This window comes from Anser brachyrhynchus (genome assembly GCF_964034855.1).
Source record: "Anser brachyrhynchus genome assembly, chromosome: 2".
Taxonomy (NCBI): Eukaryota; Metazoa; Chordata; class Aves; order Anseriformes; family Anatidae; genus Anser; species Anser brachyrhynchus.
Window position 1 is genome coordinate 76,710,701 of NC_137695.1, and position 25,928 is coordinate 76,736,628.

The 25,928-nt window shown below is 35.6% G+C and overlaps 1 long non-coding RNA gene across 1 annotated transcript; it reads left to right on the forward strand.

Annotated features, from left to right (window-relative positions):
- The first annotated feature begins 277 nt into the window (after positions 1–277).
- Positions 278–25,928, forward strand: LOC308190638. The gene is made up of 3 exons (XR_013947422.1): positions 278–498; positions 23,652–23,800; positions 25,189–25,928. It is a non-coding gene; the product is annotated as an uncharacterized lncRNA (long non-coding RNA).

Here is a 25,928-nt window from a genome sequence, read left to right on the forward strand (position 1 = left end):
GGATTTTACTATTCTCAAAAAATAAAAATAAAAAATGAGGACCTCATCTTGCCTCACTTGGAATTAATGAGCATTTTTCCATTTGATTTAAATTTGACAAAGGAATCCAGAATTTACTGAAGTGTCCTAACTGGTGATCTCAGCCTGACTCCACCAGGCAGCACAATTCACACACATCACCCCTGCCTCAGGGGAGTCTCTCATGCCATGATCATCTGTAGTTAGAAATATGCCTATGACTGTACATGCATATGACTTAAGCTTAGGGGTAGAAAGGAAGAGACTGGTGACTACACTACTGATCGGACAAAAGGAAGTGTGAGGTCCCAAAATAAATGTTTAACCTCCATCACTAAGAAGAATTAATCATTCTCTGTGAAGAAACTATTTTTATGACGTCATTTCCCTTAATGTCATCTCTTTTACAGAAAGAAGAGTCAGCCATCATACTTGTGAAAATGGTATTACTGGGATTGCTAAATGACACTAATGCCAGAGGTAATTCGTCATTAATTCTCTTGTGAACACCTGTGTCCTTGGAACAATTGATTCAAGAGGCTGGTTTCACAAATTACAAAATATCTACTAATATGAGTTTCCTATATTAGCAAATGCAACTAACTGCCTAAAAGCTTTATGGCTATCACTACAAAGATATTTAAAGCAGCTCACATTTATTTCATTGCACAGTTGTGATTGGCTTTCTTTTCTGGTAGTTCAAGTGGATTTTCAAAAAGGCTATGTCATGTCTTTGTCTGGGATAGAGTTAGTTTTCTTCGTAGACGCTTGTATGATGGCTGTGTTTTGGATTTTTGGTGAAAATAGCGGTGATGACATAGTGATGTTTTAGTTGTCTCAGAGCAGAGCTCATACAGAGGCAAGGCCTTTTCAGCTCCTCATACTGCTCTGCCAGGAGGAAACTGGGGGTGCACCAGGAGCTGGGAGGGGACACTGCTGAGACAGCTGGCCCAGGCTGGCCAAAGGGATGTCTCATGCCATGTGGCATCATGCTCAGCAATAACAGCCGGGGTGAAGGAGGAATGGGTGACATTCAGAGTGATGGCATTTGTCTTCCCAATGTGATAAGCCCTGCTTTTCTGGATGTGGCTGAACACTGGCTTGCTGATGGGAAGTGAATGAATTCCCTGTTTTGCTTTGCTTGTGCGTGCAGCTTTTGCTTTATCTAGTAAGCTGCCTTTATCTCAACCCATGAGTTCTCACATTTTTACCTTTCTGATGCTCTCCCCCTTCCTACCTGGGGAGAATGAGTAAGCGGTTGGGTGGTGCTGAGCTGCCTGCTGGGGCTAAGCCACAACAGGCTATCATTACTTCAGACATTTGCATTAATCTTATGTACAAGAAAGCACATATGAGTTTCACCCATTTAATGAATATTTCTGTATTTATACCATGGTTCCATTGTTTATGGCTATTTTTTTTTTATTGAAGAAATAGGCTTAGCACCCACAGAAAGAAAGCTATTTCTAAAAAATATGTATGTTGTTGATAGTGACCTGTTATGTACTATCATACGTTCTAGTTTATTCTCATTTCTTTGTTCCTGCTTTTAATAACTAGCATAAGCAAACATTTGCTTCCTTAGGGTTTAACCCGTCTTACCAATCAATGACCTGATCTTTGTTTGATGTAATCTGCCTATAGAATGAACTTTTTAATTGAACCTACTTACAGTGACAAACAGAATATATCCGGTGGTTGCTATTTGGAAGTAATATTTACTCTAAAGCTGTCATGGTAATTTTTATTTGAATTGTTCCTAGGAATTGAGTATGTTCTTTATCGTCAAAACCAGTGAAGTCTTGCACTATTTTGCTTCATTGATTGTACTGAAATTTAGCAATAGTATTGTAGCAGTAATGAGTGCTTAAACTCCCTGCTTCAGCCTCCGTTGCCATTTCAGAGCACCTTGGAAATCGGTGGCAGCACCTACAAGGCATACAGTGATAGATTTCCATAGGCATGCAAGAACGGATCTGAAGGGATCTGAATTAACTAGTGAAAAAGCCATTACGCACTGCTTTTGTGCATAACCATATGCTCCATTTACCTGCTTTTTCAACGAGCACCATCTCCAGCCTGACTTGTCACTTACAGAGTTCTGCAAAGACACAGCTGAGCACAAGGTTTTGTTTTTACTAAGAGGTGACATTGACTAGAGGCAGAAATGTTCTCTGTGGCAGGGTAAGGCATAGGAAGACAGTGCTATATTACCTCTCAGCAAAAATAGAAGTGTAAGTGAGTGAAAAATGGGAATGGCAAGTGCTCAGAAACACATGTTCTGGGATGGTGAAGACAGGAATGACAGTGAAAAAAAATAATTCACCTGATACCACAGGCTGCTGCTAGAAGGATAAATACTGCCTAGTGAAATGCTAGTCAGGGAACTGCTTGGTTTTAGCTAGCCATGTACTCATTTGTAATGGATCTATCTGATTATACTAACTGCATGTCAGAGTCACAGAATAGTTTGGATTGGAAGGAACTTCAGAGATCATCTAGTTCCAATACTTCCAGGGATGGGGCATTCACAACTTCTCTGGGCAACCTCTTCCATGACTCTCGCAGTAAAGAATTTCTTCCTAATGTCTAATCTAAATCTACCCTCTTTTAGTTTAAAACCATTATCTCCTGTCCTATCACTACACTCCCTGACAAAGAGTCCCTCCCCAGCTTTCCTGCAGGCCCCCTTTAGGTACTGGAAGGCCGCTATAAGGTCTCCCTGGAGCCTTCTCTTCTCCAAGCTGAACAACCCCAACTCCCTCAGCCTGACTTTGCAGGAGAGGTGCTCCAGCCCTTTGATCATGTTCATGGCCCTTGGCTGGATACTCTCTAACAGTTCTGTTTTATGTTGGGAGTGCCAGAGTTGAATGCAGTGCTTCAGGTGGGGTCTCGCAAGAGTAGAGTAGAATCACCTCCCTTGACCTGCTGGCCTTGCTTCCTTTGGTGCAGGATCTTGCACTTAGTCTGGTTGAACTTCATGAGGTTGGCATGGGCCCACCCCTCAAGACTGTCTTGACTGTTCCTCCATATGGCTTCCCTTCCCTCCAGCATGTTGACTGTACCATACAGCTTGGTGTTGCCCACAAATTTGCTGAGGGTGCACTCAATCCTACTGTCCATGTCATTGATAACGATGTTAAATATTTCCAATACTGACCCTGAGGAACACCACTCATCACTGGTCTCATGGAGCCATTGATTGCAACTCTTCTGGGTGTGACCATCCAGTCAATTCCTTACCCACTGAGTGGTCCATCTGTTAAATCCATGTCCCTACGATTTGGAGACAAGGACATTGTGTAGGACGGTGTCAAATGCTTTGTACAAGTTCAGGTAGATGACATCAATTGCTCAAATTTACATATAATTTTAGTTATGGGTGGAAATCACCTTTGATATTTCAGCTGATGGAACCTACAGCCTTTTTTTTTAAATAAAAATTTCACAAGATGAATAATCAGAATTGGCACAGCCTCAGCATTAGATTTAGCCTTTTTTAGGAACTTTGCAACCTTAGCTTAAAACTGATGTTTGTCATTTTCTACTACTTGTAATTACTGTATACTGGAATAGGGAAGATGCCTAGATTTTAAGATCAGCCTTCATAAATAGTTTGTTCCAATTCTTTGTCTTACGTTAACTTAAAACTCTAACAAATGTACTTCCAGTGAGATAGTTGTAGCGTTTAACAGGCCTGCCTTGACTCTACTCGCTGTCTGAACTGCAACTCACTTTTTACTTGTCTTTGCTTCTTTTCTCCTCTGTGTTCCCTTTTTATCACATTGCCATTATTTGTTCTTTTCCTCTATTTCTCCATTTAACTTAAACATTTAACCTAAGTATTTTATCAAACATTTCTTTTTTTTTTTTTTTTTTTTTTCCCTCAGCTTAATCCATCACTGTTGTGTCTGGTGCTCTCTTCTGCATTCTTGGAGCATCAGTCTTTCATGCTGGACCCACTACTCTCTATTTTATGTTCTTTATTTTTTGTGCTCACCCTTCTTGGATTTATTTTGTTTTAAAATACTAAAATATTATATTGACCCCTATATCCATCACAGTAGCCAGGTGGAAAAACTGATTCTTCCCTTTCCATACTCTCCCTTTCTGCTGTCTAACAGAAAATAATAGTGTTGGCATTTTTTTTATTTTTATTTCTTTTACACTTCAGGGGCAGAAACAGGAAGATTTTGGGGGGTTGTTCGTTAGTTTGTTTTGTCTCTTCTTTGTCCTGCTAGTGTCAGGTGAAGAAAAGAATGGAAAATGGGTTATACAAGGTGGAGAAAGAAAATGAATAGCACTGAAGCAATTTCTAGGGAGCTGACAAGCAACCTTTCTGTACGTGTTGACTAGCAGAAGTAATTGCAAGCCATTTGGGCCATGAATTGCTCCTTGACTCTTTCTTTTGAAGCTGCTTTCAGCTCTTGTTGACATTCATCTTACCATTACAAACCTGCATCTCTTCTCTGAGGTCGGCAGAAGCAATTGAGGAAGCTGGTGCTTTTTTTCACGTCTCTTGCTCTACTTTTGCTATTGCTCTGGCAACTACTATTGTTCACAGTAGGAAAGGGTAGAAGCAGTTTATTTAGAAGCACTTTATTATTTTCTAAACATCAGGAAATAGAAATAAACCTGAACCTCATGGTGAGCTTTCCCCTTGGATTAATTTGATCTAAAGCTTTCCTTGAACACAACTTTAGATGGATACTGGAAAAAAAGAAAAAACAACTATACCTATCTCAGACATACCATCTAACTAGATATTCTTTAAGCAGAAACAACTGAAGTTCTTTTATCATGTAAAAAATTACAATAAGTTTGAAGGAAAATGCAGCTGTTTTTGTTTGTATGCACTCTGGAACTAAAATAACTAAATACTATTGTCACATTGCCTAAAATGGGTCATGATTTGTACACTTCGGCTGATTTTGCCCAAAGCAGCAGTGTATGTGGCAGTACGTAAAAACATCTCTGTATGTATCTGACCTCTAGCAAGTGTTATGTAGCTTACCCAAATGACTGATTGATTGCTTATTACTCAGTCATTTGAACTTAATAGAAGTCTGCTATTTTCTTTGCACTTTAGCTGATGTGTCGCATATCTTAAAAACAAGATTGCCTATGTATTTGGACTGTCTTGTTTTATTTTTCTATTTGTTTTTCAACAATCTGTGATTTAAAATCCCAGTTGAGGCCCTTGATTTTTAGAAGGGCAAAGTTCACCGTATAGAACTTTCTCTGTTTACCTATCATCTTCTACATTATGCTGTGCATAAAAAGATCTTGTGTGTATGCATTGCATTTCCACAGTCTGTTAATAAATTTAAGAATAATTGTTATGTATGTAGCTCTAGAAATATACTGTAGGGATGGCACTAAGCTTTTTTTCTTGTATATATCAGGCTGATCCAAAACAGAATATGAAATAATTGGGAGCTAAGTTGTCTTCGCACCTTTAAAATCCATGCTGTGCCTGAATGCTTTGTGCAATGTGTCTTATTGCTTTCCTGTGGATATGTATATAAACCAGAAGAAAATGTATACATTTGCCCTGCAGTCAGAGAGGTTTGTATGTTCTTATTGTGTTGTTTTAGTCCACCATACCAAACGTAATTTTGAGCATTTTTGTTTAAGTTATTTTATTTTCGGGGATCAATGTTTTATTCAGATATGAACATGTATTATCATTAAAAATATATATATATTAGCCAGCTATTAAAATGATTTATTTGTGAGTGCTGATATGTATATTTGACAGTCAGGCCTGATGCTGCAGATGCTGATTTCCAGAATGAAATGTTCTCTAGTATAATTGCTATAGTACGGTGTCTTTCTACCAATTATCTTGGTACAGATAAACAAAATTGTTGACAGTACAAGCTTCTTTCCTAAGATACTGAATTTGTAAGTTAAAGAGGTGCAGTCGATTGGAAGCAAGTTGATATATACACAGCACTGCAAGTACTTGTATTATAAATGCAAGAAGAAATGATTACCTTTTAATGAGTTCATCTCACTTGGCCTATGATTTCATGCTTTGATTAGCTTGTTAAGATAAAAAGGTTACACAGGTAGATTTTGGACACTATATGTTATTTAAGATGGCTGCAGAACAGGCACTCATTTTGCTGTGTGAGAAATGACTAAATGTAATGACTAAAATGAGGAGGTTTTTTAATTCTCCACAAAACCACTGCATACTGTTGGTAATTTGATGAAAGAGTTCTTCATCTCTGCCTCTTCCATTGAAATGAACAGTATGTGACATATTTAATCTTATCTTTTAATGTCTGGTTATAATCTGGTTGTAACTGAAATGTTAATTCAGAGCAGTAACCAACAGTAAGAAGTCATTTGTGAAGGAAGCATAGGGAGGAGTTCAGGTTACTGTGGTGACCTAATTATATTTCCATTTTCAAGAAACAGATTGTTTTAATTTAATTGAGCCTTGTGTGATTTATAAGCCTTGCATGCAGTCTTTAATGCTCCTTACATCTGACTCTAATGTCCCTGAATTCTTTGTTCTGATGTTCAATCACATGTTGACAAATGCGTCTTCTGTCAATTTGTGTCCCTGTTATGCACTTGCACTCTAAAACTAAGCTCTAAGGCTGTGTCTGTATTAATAAATTAAATATTCTGAGGTACTAGAATGTGATTAAACCGGTAACTATAATAGACTGGTAAACCAAACCTTGGCACAGTTTTGGTATATATTAATTACTGTCCTGCTGAAGAATATCTTGGCCTAGGCAAAGAGCTAGACTGTCCCTGGGGCCAATCTGAAGTGTTGCAATGGACAGCTTGCGTTTGATCACCCTTTTGTGGAAGTCGGGGGAGCACAGATGCAGGACATTTTCTACGGGGCACGTCTGTCTCTAGAGTAGTCATGACTTTATCCTCTCCAGTATTCCCCTGTCTTACATTCATCACTCCACTATAGATCCAGGCTCTAGGAGGCCCACAGGTGGGAATGGATGGATGATATTGGCATACAAAAAAAATTAAAAGGTTATAAAGATACTAGGACATTATCATGCTGGACCCATCTCCTAGTGGTTTTCTTTCATAAGGGATTATTGAAGGTTTAGTAATTCCAGCTTTCAAAATCTTGAACCCTAAGAAGATTCTGAAGGATTGACCAGAGGCTTTTTGTCTCTGCACTTTCCTCTGATTTGGGATCCTTACGCTTCCATTCATGTGACCTAGTTTCTTTTCAGATTTCAGAATAGCTGTGTTTTTTGTTTGTTTGTTTGTTTGTTTTATTTTTGTTTGGTTGCCTGTTTTTGTTTTTGAGAGCTTATTGAATTGTTTGCCCTTAGAGTTGCAACTCTTTCTTCTTTTCTTGGCAAGGGGCAAAAGGAAAATTGTCAGTTATCACAGTGTGATTTCTCATTACAAACAACTAGAACAGTATGAAGAAATTAACTTTTAAGATAACAAAGCAGAGTTGTGTACTTAGCATCTATAACACTTTCAAATATGCCGAAGTATCAGCTCTTGCCCAGTAAATATTTTGCTTTCAAAACTTTCAGTAATAGATACATCAATTACGAAGCAATCTTAAGAAACTAGCCAGAATTTGCTGGTAATGAACATATTTAACAAGTTGGCTGCTCTCACAGGATATGAAAGATGATTTGATTGTGGAAATGCTGTGGTTCTACTATATATGAAGCTGAATAAGATTCAGAGATGTCAAATTGGGAAATTCAAGAACCCAATTTAATTTGGAGTCTGGTTCTTGGGAGAATCTTTATCTGTTCCTTTGTCAAGAAGAGTGCTGCAGAGCAACTTTTTTATGTTTCATTGTTTTTAGTTTATTTGTATTTTCTCTTGTTTACCTTTGTGTATCTTCTGTGTCAAGAAACCCCACTAGACACTGCAATTTAGATTTCCTTACTATAATTAAAAAAAAATACCTTAATAATAAAATAACTGTTGACTGACAGTGCGCCTTACCTAAGTTGGAAAGAAAAAAAAACAAGAAAAAAAAGAAAAAAAGAAAAAAAATATTTATAAACCAGCTTGCTCTCTTATGGGGCGCAGTATGGATAACATTTACAATTTAAGTATTGCAAATATATGAAATCTATAATTTAGAAGGTGCTAAAAATGAAACATCAGTTGAAAACAAATTTTGCAGAATATAAGCATTTTATTGTGAACATATCTTTTGGTGGGTTGTAATAATTTATTCTCCAAATTTCTTTTACTCTGCTGTCCACATTGTATTGCAATATTACTTGAGCTATAGTAATTTAGAACTGCAAGTGCTATATTTATTTTCCACAGAAAAAGAAATCTCAGTATCTCTCCTCTCTAGTATCCTTTTATGAGCCTTATACATACCAATAATGTAGAGTCACAAAACATTCTTTTTTAGTGTAGGACTTAAATATGTCTCCAAGAATGACATTTCAGTAATAGGCTAGGAAATGTTACAGTATACTTTAATTTTAGGTCAGAGAAAAAAACAAGTAAGTCTAAGCTGATATTTCAGTTCATATGACACTGATATTTCATAGTTCATGTGAGATTATAAAACTCAACCCTAAGCCCTAAGTAGCCGAATTTACATTTACATAATTTGATGGTATTTCTTACCATCAAATTATGGAAAATCTGTCAAAGACTTGCTCTTTCATTTTATTTCGAAATCAGATGATTTGGTTCTGAATGAAATTCTGAAATTCCACTAATCATATGTGATACCAGATTTGGGTTTATTTTCATCATAGAATCACAAATTCAGAAAATGACTTATGTTGGAAGATTCCTTTTGAGATTGTTTAGTCCGTCCTTCACAGTAAAAAACAAACTGACAAAAAACTTCGTTTTTATGCAACTTTCTGTATTTTAGTTTTTGACCAATGCCTCTTTTCTTGTCACTGAACATCATTATGAAGAGCCTTGCTCCATCTTCTTAACTCCCTCCCATCAGGTATTTATACACATTGATAAAATTCCCTGAGGCCTTCTCTTCTGCAGAGTGAACAGTTACAGTTCTTTCAGCCCCTCCTTGTATGACACATACTCCAATTTCTTAATTGTCATCGTGGCCCTTTTCTGGATTCACTCCAGAATGTCCATGTCTGTCTTGTATTGGGCAGCCCAGAACTGGATCCAATGCTCCGCTCCTGAACTTTACCTTCCATCGTTATTTTCTTGTTCTTTTCCATTGAAAAGTCAGGTACAGTAATTTTGTATGTCCCAGGTTTTGGTTCAACAGAGGAAAGGGAATCATTTTAGATAACTTCAATATAAATAATAGGTATTAGAAATCTTGGGAAGGAATCCAAAATGAATAAATTGTCAAGTTTCTACTGATGATCATTCCTCTGAAATTTTGTTCAGCTTTTATATGTCAGAGTGAGAAAGGAAGGGGGGAAAAATGTAGAAATGATTTGTAGTTCCATAGTCACATATTATCACATTCCTGAACAGCGATACTACTCAAAAAACACATATGTCAGAGTACTTTGGGCAAATGAGGTTTAAAGTTGTTGGTATAGCATGGAATATTATTAAATGCATAGGAATTTAGATGATCCTGTGACCTGTCAACACACCTATAAATCCATTAAATATACATATCTTGTTATTGAGTAGACTACATAGAAAAACAGGATTCAAGTAAAATTGATACTATGTTTCAGATACTAAAACAAACAATTGTAAATGTTCTTTTAAAAAATATCTAATAGGTATGCTTTCCATTATGACTAGTATTGTAACTACATCCACTGTCATTTTCATTTGCAAGGTTCAGATAATACGGAAGGGAATTAACCTTCCTTGCAGATATCCTCCTGATATTTCACAATATATATTTTTCCCCTTGCCCAGCATTCATTGGTAATAGTAGCCACTCTGTTTATTATTATTATTCATTATTATTTTGTTATATAAACTTCAGTGGTTACCAATGAATGATAAAAACAACAAAAAATCCTGACTTTATATTACCTCATGTATTCCTCATATATATAATATATAAATAATATATATATAGTGAAAGAGCATTTAAAACCTTCTCAAAAGTGTATGAATTTCCAAAACCTAAAAAATAACATTCATATGCAAGTCTTAGCTCCTACCACATCCTAGGTGCGTTATATCACGTGCAAGTGTCAGAACAACAGCGAAGTATGAGATGTTTTAATTACTCATGGAGACAAGATGAAAAAGGAGATTTTTTGGTGATCTTTTTTCCAGAAGAATGTCATTCAAACACTCTCATCGTTTATTTGTAGTGACATAAATGCTTCTCCACAGCCCTAGATACTTCTTTCTGACTTGGATTTCTTTGCTGAACAATTTGAGCCTGGGTAGAAAATTCATAACATACTAGAAAAAATAATATGAAGCAAAACATTAAGTTGAAGTGAAAAAAGGAAAGTGGTGGTCAGAGACATGGATGCTTATATGTGTGGTTTCTAGCAGCTGCAACTGTGGCACCTGGACATATCATCTCTCATAATCTCATTGCAAAAGAAACTCCAAAAGTCTGGTTTCTGTTGGAGACTGTAAAAATATATTTTGACAAAAACCCAACCAACTATATCTATATGTAAACTGGGATTAAATTCAAATATTTGAGAGGAATTAGAGATGACTCCACTTAACTGCATATCTAAATCAGCCTTTACTAGCTCACAGAACAGCTATGGTACCTGCATGAGACAGAGCTGTGTGGATATGTTACGTAAAGTGGCAAGCCAGTTGCACTTGTGTGACTAATATTTATCACTGTAAATGACATCTAATTTTCTTATGGTTTTATGGACATTTACAGTATTTATAACTTGCTACAGACACTTGAAATCTAGCATGCAGGAAAAGACCTTCAGAGAATGAATATTTTCCTCATGAAATATTGTTGAATATTATTTGCATTTTTTTTCTTTCATTTGTCAAGCTGTAAGGGATTGGTTAAATAAAATATCCATGATAAATAAATATCCATGAAGAGTGAGACCAGTTGGAGCAGTCCTGTAGGAAGAAGAACTTTTGTCCTGAAATAACACGTGCACATGAAGACTTCTGCATATGCAGAACTGCATTCCACTACCTACAGTTTGTGGATGCAAAATGTGCGACTGGCTCCTGGATGGTGAAGAAAAATGAGAGCATGCCACTACAGCCTAATCCCATACTGTTTCCCAGACACAAAACATTTCTCATTCTCTCCCAGGGCTGGCAAATTCCTGTACTACCAGCTATAATTTTTACTCTGGTAGGTTGCTCATTAAAGATTCATGCTAATTTATATTGTACTGACGTATTAAAAACAAGGTAAAGATGGATTGCTTATTGCATTTTTCTATTTTTAAATTCTAGTGAATTCAAAAAGCATCCAGTCTTTCTCTTCTGATAGCAATTGTTCATACATTAAGAAATGCAACACAATGTGATTGACCTTAATTTATCCCCTCCCTCTTGTGTGTACGTGTATGTACTTATATCAACATAATGCTGCGTTCTGCATTCATCTTTTTTTGGCCTTGTTTTGTACAGGAAGAATTAACTTTCACAGACAATTGTAAATCTTCTGTGCCCATTTTCTTTTTATTTTCTGTGTGGGATGCTATTCATCTGGCAAGATCAAGAAACTTTGGAATGCAAATATTATCTCTCTCCAGTTCTGATTCTTTGGAAAATTCACTTATGTTGTTTTATTTGGTTTCCCAAATTGAAACATAGTTCACAAAGGTGTTAAACAGATTGTCTTACATCCTAAATAATCTTAAAGATAAAAACTGAAAAATGCTAGCAGTACATCTGTGTGTTTTATAAAAATATTTGAAGTTGTTTATGGAGGCTTTTGACCATAAGCAGCATAACACTTAAAATACATGATAAGGGACATGTACTGAGGATGTAAATCTGATATACAACCTCAAAATTAGGCTAAACTTAAGCATAACTACAGCAGAGGGAAATATTCATTAATGTTGGTTTGCAGTTTTGTTACGTTTGTTTTTGTATTTGAAGTATATTACAGAGGCTGAATTGTCAGCCAACTGTAAAATCCATCCAGGAACTCCATTTGAAGGGACCTGTAGATTTCTTTGTCAGGGATGCTGTGAATAATGCAGAAATGCAACTTTTTGAGAGAAAAAAAATAAAATACAGGGAAATTATAAGTAGCCACGAGTACACATTTCAACGAACACTTCAAATTTTCTTGCAAGTCTTTCTTACACGCATTAGGGTGTCAATTAAAGATTTACATACTTTATCAAATGCTATACATACTTTATTTAATGCCATACCTTCTAATGCAAACAGTGCCATCATTACCAATATTCCATTAAAAATGGGATTTTTTAACCCTCAAGGAAGCTTAAAAGAGGAACCGATTTTCTTTCCAATATGGATTTTTTTATGAATTTCAATCCCCAAATATAGTGTTGCATTCAAAATATTGTTAGATAGAATACCTGCTTGTTACTGCTATTTAATGCTTCAATTGCAGCATAGAAAGATAAACAAAAGTAAAGCAAATTAGCCGTAGACACTTGGTGAATTAGAGAATTTGCTGTCACAGCTAAATCAAATAAAACAAAGCTACAGGCAGGTCAAGCACAGTTTAGTCAGAGCAGGTCTGACAAGCCTCTGTACTGAGGCCCTACAAGCTCAAAGAGAACTTGTGGCCTCTTAACTAGCAGTGACAGTACTATATTATTGGGCTTCACAGTCAGGTAGAGAGTGAGGTGTAGGACCAAGTTTGTACCCTGAGCTGTGTTACATGTCTTTGTCTCTTACTGACTTCATTCATTTCACAAAACTTTGTCATATTAGATATCTAACCAAATGACTAAAATCTCTAAGCAAGCAGACTTGAAGGCATTGCTACACTCAGAGAAGCCACCTGTGATTGTGTTACACATTAGAAATGAGATGTTGCTTAGCAAATGAGACAGCGAGAGATAAGATTTAGGTAACGTTTCCATGGTGTAAATATCTAGAGATCCTAAAGAAGAATTTAAATTCCAGGAAGCTTCTCTGTTACTTCTAACTACATCATTTGTTCTAATAAATCTCACTGCAGAGTCCCACATTTGAAAGCCTTGAATGATCATGTCATTAACAATGTTACTGCTGCTTTTACTTATATTTTTCTGCTGCATAACATTATTGTACCACACAAACAGGTCTGTTTGGAGGCAGGAAGTCTCAGAATTTAGATATTTGGTCATTCGGGATATATTTGAACTTAAAGGCATATACAAAGTCACTCGAGGTATTAAGACTAGTCAGTGCAACAGCTGAGATTCAGACCCTTGGTTTCTACTTTGTTGTTTAACATTATGGGGTATAATGCTGCAGGGGCTGAAGGCAATTAAAATGTGCATTGGAATTTGACTAATAATTAAAATAACAATAATAGCTATTGCTATGGAATTTACTACGTTGTTTGTAGGCCTACATCAGTGGGAAGAAATAGCAACAGCTTATCTGAAGAAGACAGCTGTCTTGATGGAAGGGCAGAAATATTGAATAGAAAAAGTAACATAGTACATGATCCTTCATGCTTACCTGATAAATGAAATGAGGTTGAAATTGCCATTAAGTACAGTCTGTTTAGAATATTTACTATTGGATTTTTTTTGATATGATAATTAAAAATAAAATAATAATAATAATAATAAAATGTTATAGTGAGGGTTCTAACCAGAACTGGTTTGATGGTGATGATTTCATTGAGAAATTAATTTGTAAACCAAATTAAAAGAGGACTCTCCTGAAGCCAATACATAAAATAAATACACAAAACAAATACCAAAACATAAATGTGATAAAAATAAAATAAGGGGCTGAATAAGCCTGCCAAGAATCAAGCTCTTTTTTACACTTACTAAATACCTGGCCTATGATTTTTTTTTAGGGAACAGAAAGGTTTTTCCATACTGGTGTGATTTTAAGTGAAAAAAACATTATTGCTGTATTAATGCTGTGTTCATAGAATCACATAATGGTTTGGGTTGGAAGGGACCTTAAAGATCATCTTGTTCCAACCTCCCTGCCGTTGCTCAAAGCCCCATCCAACCTGGCCTTGAACACCTCCAGGCAACCTGTTCCGCTGCCTCACCACTCATAGTGAAGAATTTCTTCCTATCAGCTAATCTAAACCTACCCTTTTTAATTTAAAACCATAACTCATTGTCTTGTCACTACACTTCATGAGGTTTGCACAGGCCCCCTTCTCAAGCCTGTCCAGGCTCCTTTGGATGGCATCCCTTCCCTCCAGCATGTTGACTGCACCACACAGCTTGTCATTGGCAAACTAGCTGAGGGTGCACTCAATCCACTGTCCATGTCACTGACAAAGAGCGCTGTTCCCAATACCGACACCTGAGAAACACCACTCAGTATTGATCTCCACTTGGATACTGAGCTGTTGACTTCAACCCTTTGAGCGTGACCATCCAGCCAATTCCTTACCCACTGTGTGGTCCATCCATCAAATCCATCTCTCTCCAATTTAGAAACAAGGATATCATGTGGGACAGTGTCAAATGGTTTGCACAAGTCCAGGTAGATGATATCAGTAAACGTCAGTAAATGATGTTCATCTTCTGATTATGTATTTTTTCTTTCAAGAGTTATATGAAAGAAATGTGCAAATGCAACAGTTGGCACATTATTGCATGATGGATGGTGACATTTTCTGTAGAAGGACAGGAGTCATCTAATCCTCTTGCATTTGATGACTTCAGCACTGCTACCAGGGCTGCACATCAGCAAGGTGCTGAGCACCTTCTGCAAAATGTTCAATACCAGTAGTCTCTAGAATATGTGCATATGTGTTTGTGTATGACATAACATGTTTATATATTGTGTTGGTATTCATTACCCTTGAAAGGTATTTATTTACTTCCAAGACCTGGCTGCAGGTGACATTGGTTTTCATGGAGCCTAAGCTCCGATGAAAGCATTGACTTTTATTACTTGTCAGTTTTCTGTCAAACCTCTAGAAGGTTTTGAAAGTGTAATCTATATGCTTTGTACATTAAGTGAGGCAAATAGCCTGTTAAGCTTCATTTACAAATTCTGCTCAAATCCCCATAAATTGCACATACATCTCCTGTCTGTGATACCTTTTGAAAATGAAGTGGTTTCATTATCCTGTCATAGAACAGGCAATATCTTGTCATTTTTTTTCTTTATTTTTTTCTGTCTCTCAATATATTTTTTATAGTTTAAAAGGAAAAAAATGAAGGTATCTTGCAACTTATTTCCAAATAAAACATTGAAAAGTTTCTGATTTAAAAAAAAAAAAAGATATAAATAATTGTTTTGATTAAAAAATACAAACAGCTTCTGTACAATATCACCCATGCCTAACTGATAGATTTTATAAAAAGTGAATGTTAATAAAAATGTTCAGGTCAAGAAATTAACAGAACTAATGAACAATCTGTTTCTTTAACTCAAAATCAGTATATGCTGAAGCCTTCCTATTTTGGAATTCTGACCCACTTTACTGCAAAGAAAGCCTCACTTGTATTCATCTCTAACAAGGCCTTTAAATCTTGGTCTAGCACATGTTGTCATAGTTAAATGGACCAAAACAAGCTGAGAACTGTTGCTCACTGTATTCAATTAAATGATCAGAGGAAAGTAGGACAGAGGAATTAGTAATGAAGAAAAATACCATCCAGTGAGCCTTCATCCAAAGTTTAATTTAAATGTGCTTCTCTGTATCACCACTTTTTTTTCCTTTTAAAGATTTCCAAATTGCTTTAGAGTTTACTTTCACTATTTTCCTCACTGCCTTATCGTGTTACTAATTTACATTTCACATTGTCACATATTTTTATGATGGGATTTTTCTGAGTCCTTTGATTTATAGTGAGTGCCCTATTTACAGAACTACGAGTTTGATGACTCATGTACTAGTATGATGAAGGCAATATGTCCCTGATCAAATCATAGAGTAATAATCAGGTCTAGATAAGGGATCAAGCCCTTACAGGCAGAGATTATAATATTAGATATTATTATCCTTTGATCAGAAAAAGCTTCACCTTTCTGATCAAAAAGTATAATAAGAGTATAATTTCTGATCGAATACAGGGTATAATGATCAAAAATAAATTATTATGTAAAAAAAGAATAAGAAATGTAAATATTGTGTTCATGTAACTTGAAATTTCTCATAAATACTGTAGTCTGAAGGATGTGAAAGCACACATGAAAAATCTTGATTTGATTGTTACTTTATACATATTTTGGGTATTGGGTGAAATTTTGAATTATTACGTAGTATCTGGGATACTTCACCAAGTTAAACATTAACTAAACTTAATGATTAAAACTGATCTTGTTTGTAAATTACTGAGATTATTTGACATCACTTTTGACACCCCTAAATGCAGTCTGTTTTTAAAGCCTCTTGGAAGACTGTGCATAATGTGTTCAGTATTACAATGGATGTAAACATCTGTATTATTAGGGATGATGTGGGTATGTTTCAGGTGTAAATACATGGGCAATGAAAATCTTTAACAACAACAACAAGAAAAAGTTGTCTCAGGGTGATATGAACAGGGAGAAGGCTAAGACTATCCATTCTCAGCAATGATAAAATTCACTTTTCATCTTTTTTCCACCAGAAATAAGCATAGGCTGTAAAATTACCTAAGTCAGCTTTTCCTATAAAAACAGCAGAAAGTTCTTGCACTCAAGAGATAATGCTCTTGAAACTGTAGAGTATACTAAGTAAAAAGAAAAATGTCCATTAAAACCAAAGCTGTCTTCCTAATGCTCGATTCTAGGAAACAAACAAACAAACAAACAAACAAGAAGAAGAAGAAGAACAACAACAACAACAAAAGCAGCTACATGGATGCAAGGATGATTTGTAGAACAGTAACTATATTTAAACAAAAAAAATGGCTTTTTCAGTACTGTCTACATAATCATTTTGTGTTGCTTACTATTTTTGCTCTCCCTTACCATGTCCTTAAATTTCAATTTCCTGTTCTCCTTTTCCCTGATGTTGTTCTCTCTGCTCCATTCCACTCTACGGGATAACCTAATGGTACTGAAATTAGTACCTTTAGACTAACTTTGACTTGAAAAATTGCCTATATTTCTGTACACGATTTCTTTTTGCTGTGCCCTTTCGTATGCTCACCTCTAAAGTCAACATTACACCTCCAAGTAAACACATGTAAACATTTTTGCTAGTTGACTTTTTTTTTTTTTAATAAAATTTTATATCAATCATTTTGAACTAAATCTTTCCCTCTAATTCAGTGAGTTTACCTCCAAGAACAGTCTCATTATTCATCAGGGAAAAGAATAAAATGTATGGGAGTTTTGGAAAAAAAAGAAGTTTTATTTATTTTTACAGTTTTATAGCTGTTTATCAAGGAACAGATGTGGAAGTCAGGAAAAAGAAATATAGAAAATCAGTCACAAGTAAGCTTGTCTTATGCAGAGTGGAAAGCTAGAAAGGATGCATTTGATATTTTTGAAGTACAAAAGAGTGATTGCCATGAATTGTTACTTAATAATTCTAAGCAAATGATTAAGCAATCATTGTCAGCAATTCCATGTTTTCAAAGCAGGTTGGAGAATTAAGAAAGTAGAACTTAATGGTGTACTGTCTTTTTGAAATAACAATATAAAATTACAATGCATCTGAGATTGGACAAGATTATTAAATAATATGGTAGATGTCCCCATTGGGCCCATTAATATAAATCAGTGATGTCAGGTAGAACTACAATGTTTGTGTGAAATTTGAAGGCACTTGAAAGGAAAGAAAGGGAAAGGCCAATTATCCTGGCAGTCTGACATCAATTCCGTGTAGAAAAGTAAATCAACAACAACAGAACTGTTTTTAGAAGCTCTTAACAATTCAAATTATAAAAATTCAATTATTTCCAGGCATTTAGTGCAATGGTAAATAAGTCCCTTCCAACCGGATTTCCTGATTTTACTTTAAAAGTTTGGGTATCAAACGTAATATGTTGGCTTGTTAAGATCTATGACTTTCCATACTATAATGCAACAATTAAACCAAAAAGAAAATAACACACACGAAAAAGCATATCTCCAAAATTTGTTTGCTTAGTCTTGTATGTTGCAGAAGGTAGCTAATTGGTGTATCCAAGAAAGAACATGATAATGTGGAACTCTGAGTAGAAACATATTTTGCAGTGGTATCAAAAGGTGCTTGCTTGTTACAAATTTAGGTGATCTCTTAAAGTGATGACTTGTTTCTCGTTTAATATTTCAATTAACTTAATTGGTCATGAAATATTATTACTAAGGGAGAATAAACAGGGAAAAATCACTACAATGTATGGCAAAAGTGCCCCCCTTCCCCCTTCCTCCCATTCTTTCTCTTATAACAACTGCCGAATCCACGTTTAGTCTCTAGAAAGGTGTTGGGGCAGGAAGTAAAACACTTCAGTCAGCTGTCTCAGCTATCCAAACACTGATGGAAGAACTCACCTGCATTTTAAGACGTAAACATCAACTGCCACAGAACCTAAAAAGTTTTTTGTTCTTTGATTTAATCTTCTGCTATTGTGACTTTTCTCTTGCTAGGCTTGCTATGTGAGTGAACAGGTGTGGGTCATCCCAGTATCTGCAAGACAAGCACCTAAGTGTCACTAAAATTCAGTAGCTCTCTCTGAGTTAAAATAGTGCTTTTAAAAACATTGGTATCACATAAAACTAATAGCCACACCTAGGTTAAGTGTGCTATCTGCATTCCTCTGTGAATGGAAGGAAAATAAAGAACTACTCTAAGATTGGAAGGGCAGCCTAGACTCTTACAAAATAAAGAAGATATAATTATTTCTGCCTTGAGCAAATAAGGATGGTGTAAACCCAAAATAAGAAGTGACACTGGCAATATGTATTTTTTTTTTCTCTTCATTACCTAAACCAGTGGGTTTCATTAGTTATAACATTGGGATATAACAAAAAATAAGTCAGGCTACTCTAAATTTTCTAAGTTGAGGCTACAAAGTAATAATATCTTTTAGTGTCATAACTTGTTTTGATTACCTGTTTCAGTACTTTGGGTGATGGGATAATTTGAAACTATTGATTTAATCTTAATTGCAACCTTATTTAATCAGCACAATTTTCTTTCTTAGCTTAATGTATTTTTATTTAAGTGTATATTTGCTCCTTTCCACTATTAAATAAAATCTGTTGCAGTTATCTTACACAGTCCAGCCTGATATAGTCCAGAGACTGTTTTATGAATTTTATCGGAAGCAATCATTAGATAAAATACTTAAATGCTACATCTTAATTAGTAATAAATCAAACAATGGCAGCACTGGAATCTATCATCATAAGATACTCATAAACAAGCTGTTGATGTATGGGCTGGATGGGGAGACAATGAGGTGGATTGAAAATTTGCTGAACAGACAAGCCCAGAGGGTGGTGGTCATTGGTGCAAAGTCTAGTTGGAGGCTAGTGGTGTACCCCAGGGGTCAGTACTGGGTCCAATACTGGGTCTATCCACAGCATGCATGTGCTGGATGATGGGGTGGATCTTACTCTCAGCGAGTTTTCTTGATGACACAAAATGGGGAGGAGTGGTGGATAGACCAGAAGGTTGTGGGAGGGACCAGAGGGACCTGGACAGACTGGAGAAATGGTCTGACAGGAACCTCATGAAGTTCAACAGGAGAAGTGCAAAGTCCTGCACTGGGGGAGGAAAAAGCCCAGGCACTGGTACATGCTGATGGCCACCCAGCTGGAGAGCAGCTATGCAAAAAGGAGACCTGGCTTAGTAATATGAATGTAGTGCATGCCTTGTCATTTTGTCTCAGAGTCAAGGAATTCAAGGCGTGTTTAATTTAGTGCACATAATGAGAGTAGAGCTGGGTCTGGAACCAGACTCTCCTTTCCCCCTCCCACGTGAGCACCTTAATCACTAGGTTGAAGACACAATTACTCCTGCTCTCCCTGTGTTCTAATGAATCTTCACCTTCTCATTTAATAAATACATGCGGAAACATAACAGAGCTATAGCACAGCTTTAACTGGAGGAAGGAGTATGCCTATTCAGTTAAGAGCATAGCCCATTAAAAGCTAGGATTAAATAACTCTGCGCAAGAATAGCTTTTTTACATTGGCAGAGGAAGGACAGATTTCTTCCTAAGCCATCCAGGTAAATGATCTAAACACTTGACTGCAAAACAATGAACGAGATTAGCATTACTGTCATGGCCAGCTCCTTCATTTTTTTTTTCCTCTTCTCAGAAAATGTACAATAGCTCTTTCTTTCCAAAGTTAAAGTCCTTGAAATAAAGAATTTACTTGACTTTACAAAGAAAACTGAAAATCTAAGTTGTGGGAGGAGTAAGTTTAAGATATACTCTTATCCTTCAGTTGCCTTATCTAGCTGTGTTTCCTACTCAGCTTGCTAGCTGTTGTACTTCATGCTCTGAAGCTTAACTTTTGTCTAACAGTGTATAGGGAGCTTGTATACTTAATTTAATTTTAGGGGTTTTACTTAGCTTCCTGGGTTAGCTAAGGGTTAGCATTGTAGTTCAGTATTTACAGATACTAAAACATTTTTGGATCCACTCCAGCCTCCTTCATGCTGCCCAATGGGTTAGTGAAAGAAATGTGAGGAATGGATAAATGAAAGAAAATTGGTCTGCTTGCAAATGAAAGATAATTGGCAGAAAAATAAGCAGAATGCCATCAGAGGGGAGCATTATGTTCTTCATCAGATGTATGTGATGTGAAACATACAGTCCACAAGCTTTGAACAATAGTTAAGCAATTTTTTTGGCTAGCCTGACTCTTCTTACTTCAAAAACCATCAATAAACTGAAAACCAACCAGAGGGCCAGGAGAATAGTGGTCATTCTATTTTGGTTGTTCAGCTATCAGTATATGATGGGGTAAGCCAGTACTCACTGGTTAGGCAACTGAGACATCAGAGATTCATGATTACTAATCGTGCATTTGCCAATCTCAGGAAAAACTTTAGGTGCATATAATTCTCTTCAAGCAAGCAAAAAAGGGTGAGTAAAGGGCATGGGAGGAAGGATTTTTGAAATCAGAAATATTTTAATGGCAGTGGGGGGTGGGGGTTAAAGACAGTGTGTTGCACTGAAAAAAAGTACTACGCTGATAGAAAAAGAAGCTGTGTAAGGAAGGAAAAATAATTCTGTAAGAGGAGACTCATGACAAAAAGAGGTGGTCAGGCTTTCAGGGCAACCAATGAAAAGCCTCCTTTCCAGCTTAAGATTACTATGCAGCACAAGCAATCCTATCCATACTACAAATGCTTATAAGGCAGGTGCTGACAGTTATATGGGAGCTAGATACAGGTAACTGGAGAGATGAGTGCTCAAGAGAAGGTTAGACTAAGTACCCTCAGCTGTCAAAGTAAAATTTATAGTGAAAGCACTGGGGAGGCAGAGGACATAAAAGTGTCAAAATGGGGGTTTAGTGTTGGAGGTAAATGGTATACAGCTTAATTATTTGGACTGTGAATCCCTGTACTACATATTAAAAGGTAGGCAAAAAGGATACTTACGGACATATCCAGGCTGTTCAGTTTGTGACCACATATCATTGTCAACAGAGTTTTACTTGGGCTGTAGAAGCAGTCATATTAAGATTCTCTTTGCACCCAGAGATTCAGGCTTTGCGTAAAGCCTCTGCACTTTATTCTTAGCCCAGCAATACAGCCTAAAGAAAGGATAAGACATATCAGCCTCAGTATTTTTATGCTGAAATATAGCTAAATAAAATTGATGTTAATCAATATTTCCCTTTAAAATTACCTTTTATGCTTCAAAAATGTTTTACAATCAATTGGTTACACATAACTTGTGTTTTAAAACTATTCCATATATTATGAGATAAATGGAAGAAAATTGACTTTATTTCAATGCCTTCAGTCAAAGTTACATGCGAAAGAACTTCTTCACGATGAGGGTGACGGAGCACTGGAATAGGCTGCTCAGGGAGGTTGTGGAGTCTGCTTCTCTGGAGATATTCAAGGCCCATCTGGACGCCTACCTGGGCAGCCTGCTCTAAGGAACCTGCTTTGGCAGGGGGGTTGGACCCAATGATCTCTCGACGTCCCTTCCAACCCCTACAATTCTGTGATTCTGTCAAAGTTGACTAAGGACAAAAAAGATTGAAGTCTAGACAATGAAAATAGCAAGAGATGTGAAAGATTTAATAATAATAGCATGGTCACACTGAGTTCTTTGAAAGTTTAATTTCAGTCTGCGTATGTCACTAAGATGATGACTCAGTGAAAAAAGCATTCTGATTCTATGCCTATTTTGCTTAATTGTTATATCATTAGAATGCAGAGAGACCAAGAACATAGCTGTATGTGCTTATCTGTAGAAGGAAGAAAAATCAGAACTATGGGATTATACTCATTTATGCTCTGTAAATCCTGTCTAGTTGTGGAAGGAAAAACTCCTGTAATTTCCCTGTTACACATCTTGCACCATAAGAAATGATAGCCATGAAGCCTGTACTCAGACCTTAAGCCCGTTTCTTTAGTGGATTTAGTGTCATGTAAAAATGCTTCTGAACACATAAAGATGGATAATAGGGCAGATGCTGCATCACGTGTACTTTTGGGAAAACTCTTCAGCAAGGGAGGAAAAAGAATTTACATCATCATTACATCATCTTCTCTTGAGGTTTCTGTCTCATAAAGAAGGTAATCCTTGTAGAAGATCTGTTTTTCACCTTACCCAAGCTAGCATCTTTTAAGCAAACACAGGGTCTATGTGCATGCATGTTATTTGTTCTCTTTTTCTTTTCCTATAGCTGTTGAAAAAATATTTTATTTTATTTTGTTATGTTATGTTATTTATTTTATTTTATTTTATTTTATTTTATTTTATTTTATTATTTTATTTTATTTTATTTATTTTATTTTATTTTATTTTATTTTATTTTATTTTATTTTATTTTATTTTATTTTATTTTATTTTATTTTATTTTATTTTATTATTTTATTTTTATTTATTTCTGAAATGATTATCTTAAGCCACAGTGATGTTCATATGAATAAACTGGTTATTCCAGACAAGGCAATAGATCAAAGTCAGAGCTTAAAACCTGAAATAGTATCATAGCTTACTATCTATCTACTTGTTGTTGCTTCATTCATATGTGCACACACATGCACACACACATTATCAAAGTATTTCAGACTTTTTCTATTCCTTGGCATTTACAACCTAATTTTTATGCCTTTTCATAGCTTACAATGAGTACTTGCTACAGATTGCTTTCTGTAATTTTTCAGCTTCGGGATGTAGAAGGGACTTCTGTGACTGCTGTTTTTCAGTAGTTACTTACAGTAGTGAAAACAGTTTTCCCATTCTGTGAGGCCAACAAAGCTCTGGTATTCCTTTTCTTGCACAGCAGAGTATGGCATAATGGCAACTATGGGGCACACATAGCGATTAGTGTATACAAGTAAAGTCATGTTTTGATACACATCTCTTCTGTTGATCCAAAGTAGGAAAAATGACAACTTGAATAGTGATATGGCATAGAGAGATGGTATACAAGATATAAGAAAGGAGATTTTCATCAGACATCCTCATCTGGAAAACTCAATGGCACATTTTCATCCTTTGCAGGAGATGCTGTAGGAGAGCCACCATTGCCAGCTGTACGTTCACACTGATTTGGCAGTCTTTAGATGCTTTCAGTACCCTGGCAAAGCTTTTCTGGTGTTTCTGGAGGATACGCATCATAATGACAGGAAAATAAGCCAGAAATATTTAAGGTAAGAGCTGTGCTGTGACAGGCGGTAAGTATGAAAGAGAGATGTAATATTCCTCTTTCACCTATTTTTGTCCTTTTGAGTCTGAAAGCCTGCCTTCTGACTGTCTTCATTATTTATCTGCTACTTTAGCCATTTTTAAAAATATGCAAAATCAACATTATATGCTTATCTTTTTTTTTTTTTTTTTTTTTTTAATATGGGGATATCAAGTTTAAGTTAAAGCATTGCACAGAGTCTAACAAGAAAGAATATTTCAGTTGACTAAGCAGTGATAAAATGGATATCTCCCCAGTTTTTAGTCCATGAGAAGAAAAAAAAATTGTTTCTCTATTCTTGGTTTAAGGATGTGGTACATTTAGTGAAGCAGTGTCATTGTAGTTGCTGATGCCATTCCTTATCTACATTCTGGCCTTCTATTCTACCTCTGAAGATTCCATAAAACCAAACAACTTTACATTTTCTCACTTATAGATTATGAATTTCTTTTTATTTGAAGATATCCATGACTGTACATGCTTACATACTCATATTTATGAAATTGTGTACTATGTAACAATGGAAAAGTTTTCACTCAAACAATGTTTACTAAAGCCTTGAAAGAAATGAAACAAAACAAACAAAAACTGGAATCTATGAAGTCCATCTCATTTCCTTGGAATAAAATTGCAAAATTCTGTTAAAGAGGATCTATAAACCCTAAAAGTGATAGTTTTGAATTATAAAGATAATTATATTTTTAATATCTGATGGCATTAAAAAAATAATGTAAATTGAAGTGGTTTCTGTGAAGGTCTTTAATGTGGTGCAGCTTATAACCATATACATGTACGGAAATATATTTAAAATTTTAATCTACATTAATTTTTTCATGACATTTGCTAAGGTTTTAAACACAGTAGTTAATTTTGAAATGAGCTTCAATTCAGTTAGTATGCTACAGAAATTTAAAGATAGTGGTGGAAATAAATGGAATGAATGAATCTTTGAAATGAAGTCACAAATAGGAAAACGTACAAAACTGTGGTTACTGAGTAACCACATTTGGAAATAAGAGTAGCCACAGTGAGTTGTTGAAGGTGGAAATAGTGAAAGTTATCCCCTTTGCACAAGAAGTGAAATAACTTTGTATAAAAGCCTATGTTTATAAATTAAAAAATACATACATTGTTGTTGTTGCTGTGTGGTTGGGCTAAAAAGTAGACTGGAATACCTGAAGTAATTTGAAGGAGTTGGAAATCGCACAGTAGGGAAAATTACTCTTCCAAGTACCTTCTTGGATGCTCATAACAACTGTTAGCATTTTGGAGGATTTTTTGTTAGCATTTTCTGAAAGAGGTGTTCAGTAGTTACTTCAACAGACCTGATATTTTTTTCTTTTTATTAATCAGAATGTCATTTTCCTGTCATATCCATCAGAGCCACTGTGCAAGTACTTCATTTCATCCGTCTTTATTGAAGATGGAAAGATGACTCACTCAGGTTCTGTGACAATCAATTGATTACTTCTTTTCCCCTCTGGGATATCTGTAAATTTGCCGAGGTCATTGGTAATACCACGTTCTGAAGGCTGTGGCTCTTTGTTGCAATACTTTGTCAGGGCAGGAGCTGAGACACCATGTTGCATCTAATATACACTTCCTTGTGGTAGTTCATGCACATTCACTCTATCCACTGCTGTTTCTATGACTTCAGATGAATGCAGTTCATTTCTAAATAGGAAGGGTTACATGCTTGAAAACATTTACATGTTTCTCTATTAAAACAAATTTTCTGAGGTTTAGAAAAATGTGGCTTATTTATTTAGTTTTGTATTTTTTACACCGATCTCCCTTTTCCAGTTGTGTTTATTGTTTAAATACAGGTATTTCCTTGTAGTAAAGGCTCTTATGACTCTATTTGCATATTGGCAAATGAAAAGAAGGAAATAGTGGAGGCAATATAAAAAGTTCTCCTGCAAAATTTTCTTCCAGTGTGTGGGTTATTTTTATTTTATTTTATTTTATTTTATTATTTTATTTTATTTTATTTTATTTTATTTTATTTTATTTTATTTTATTTTATTTTATTATTTTATTTTATTTTATTTTATTTTATTTTATTTATTTTATTTTATTTTATTTTATTTTAT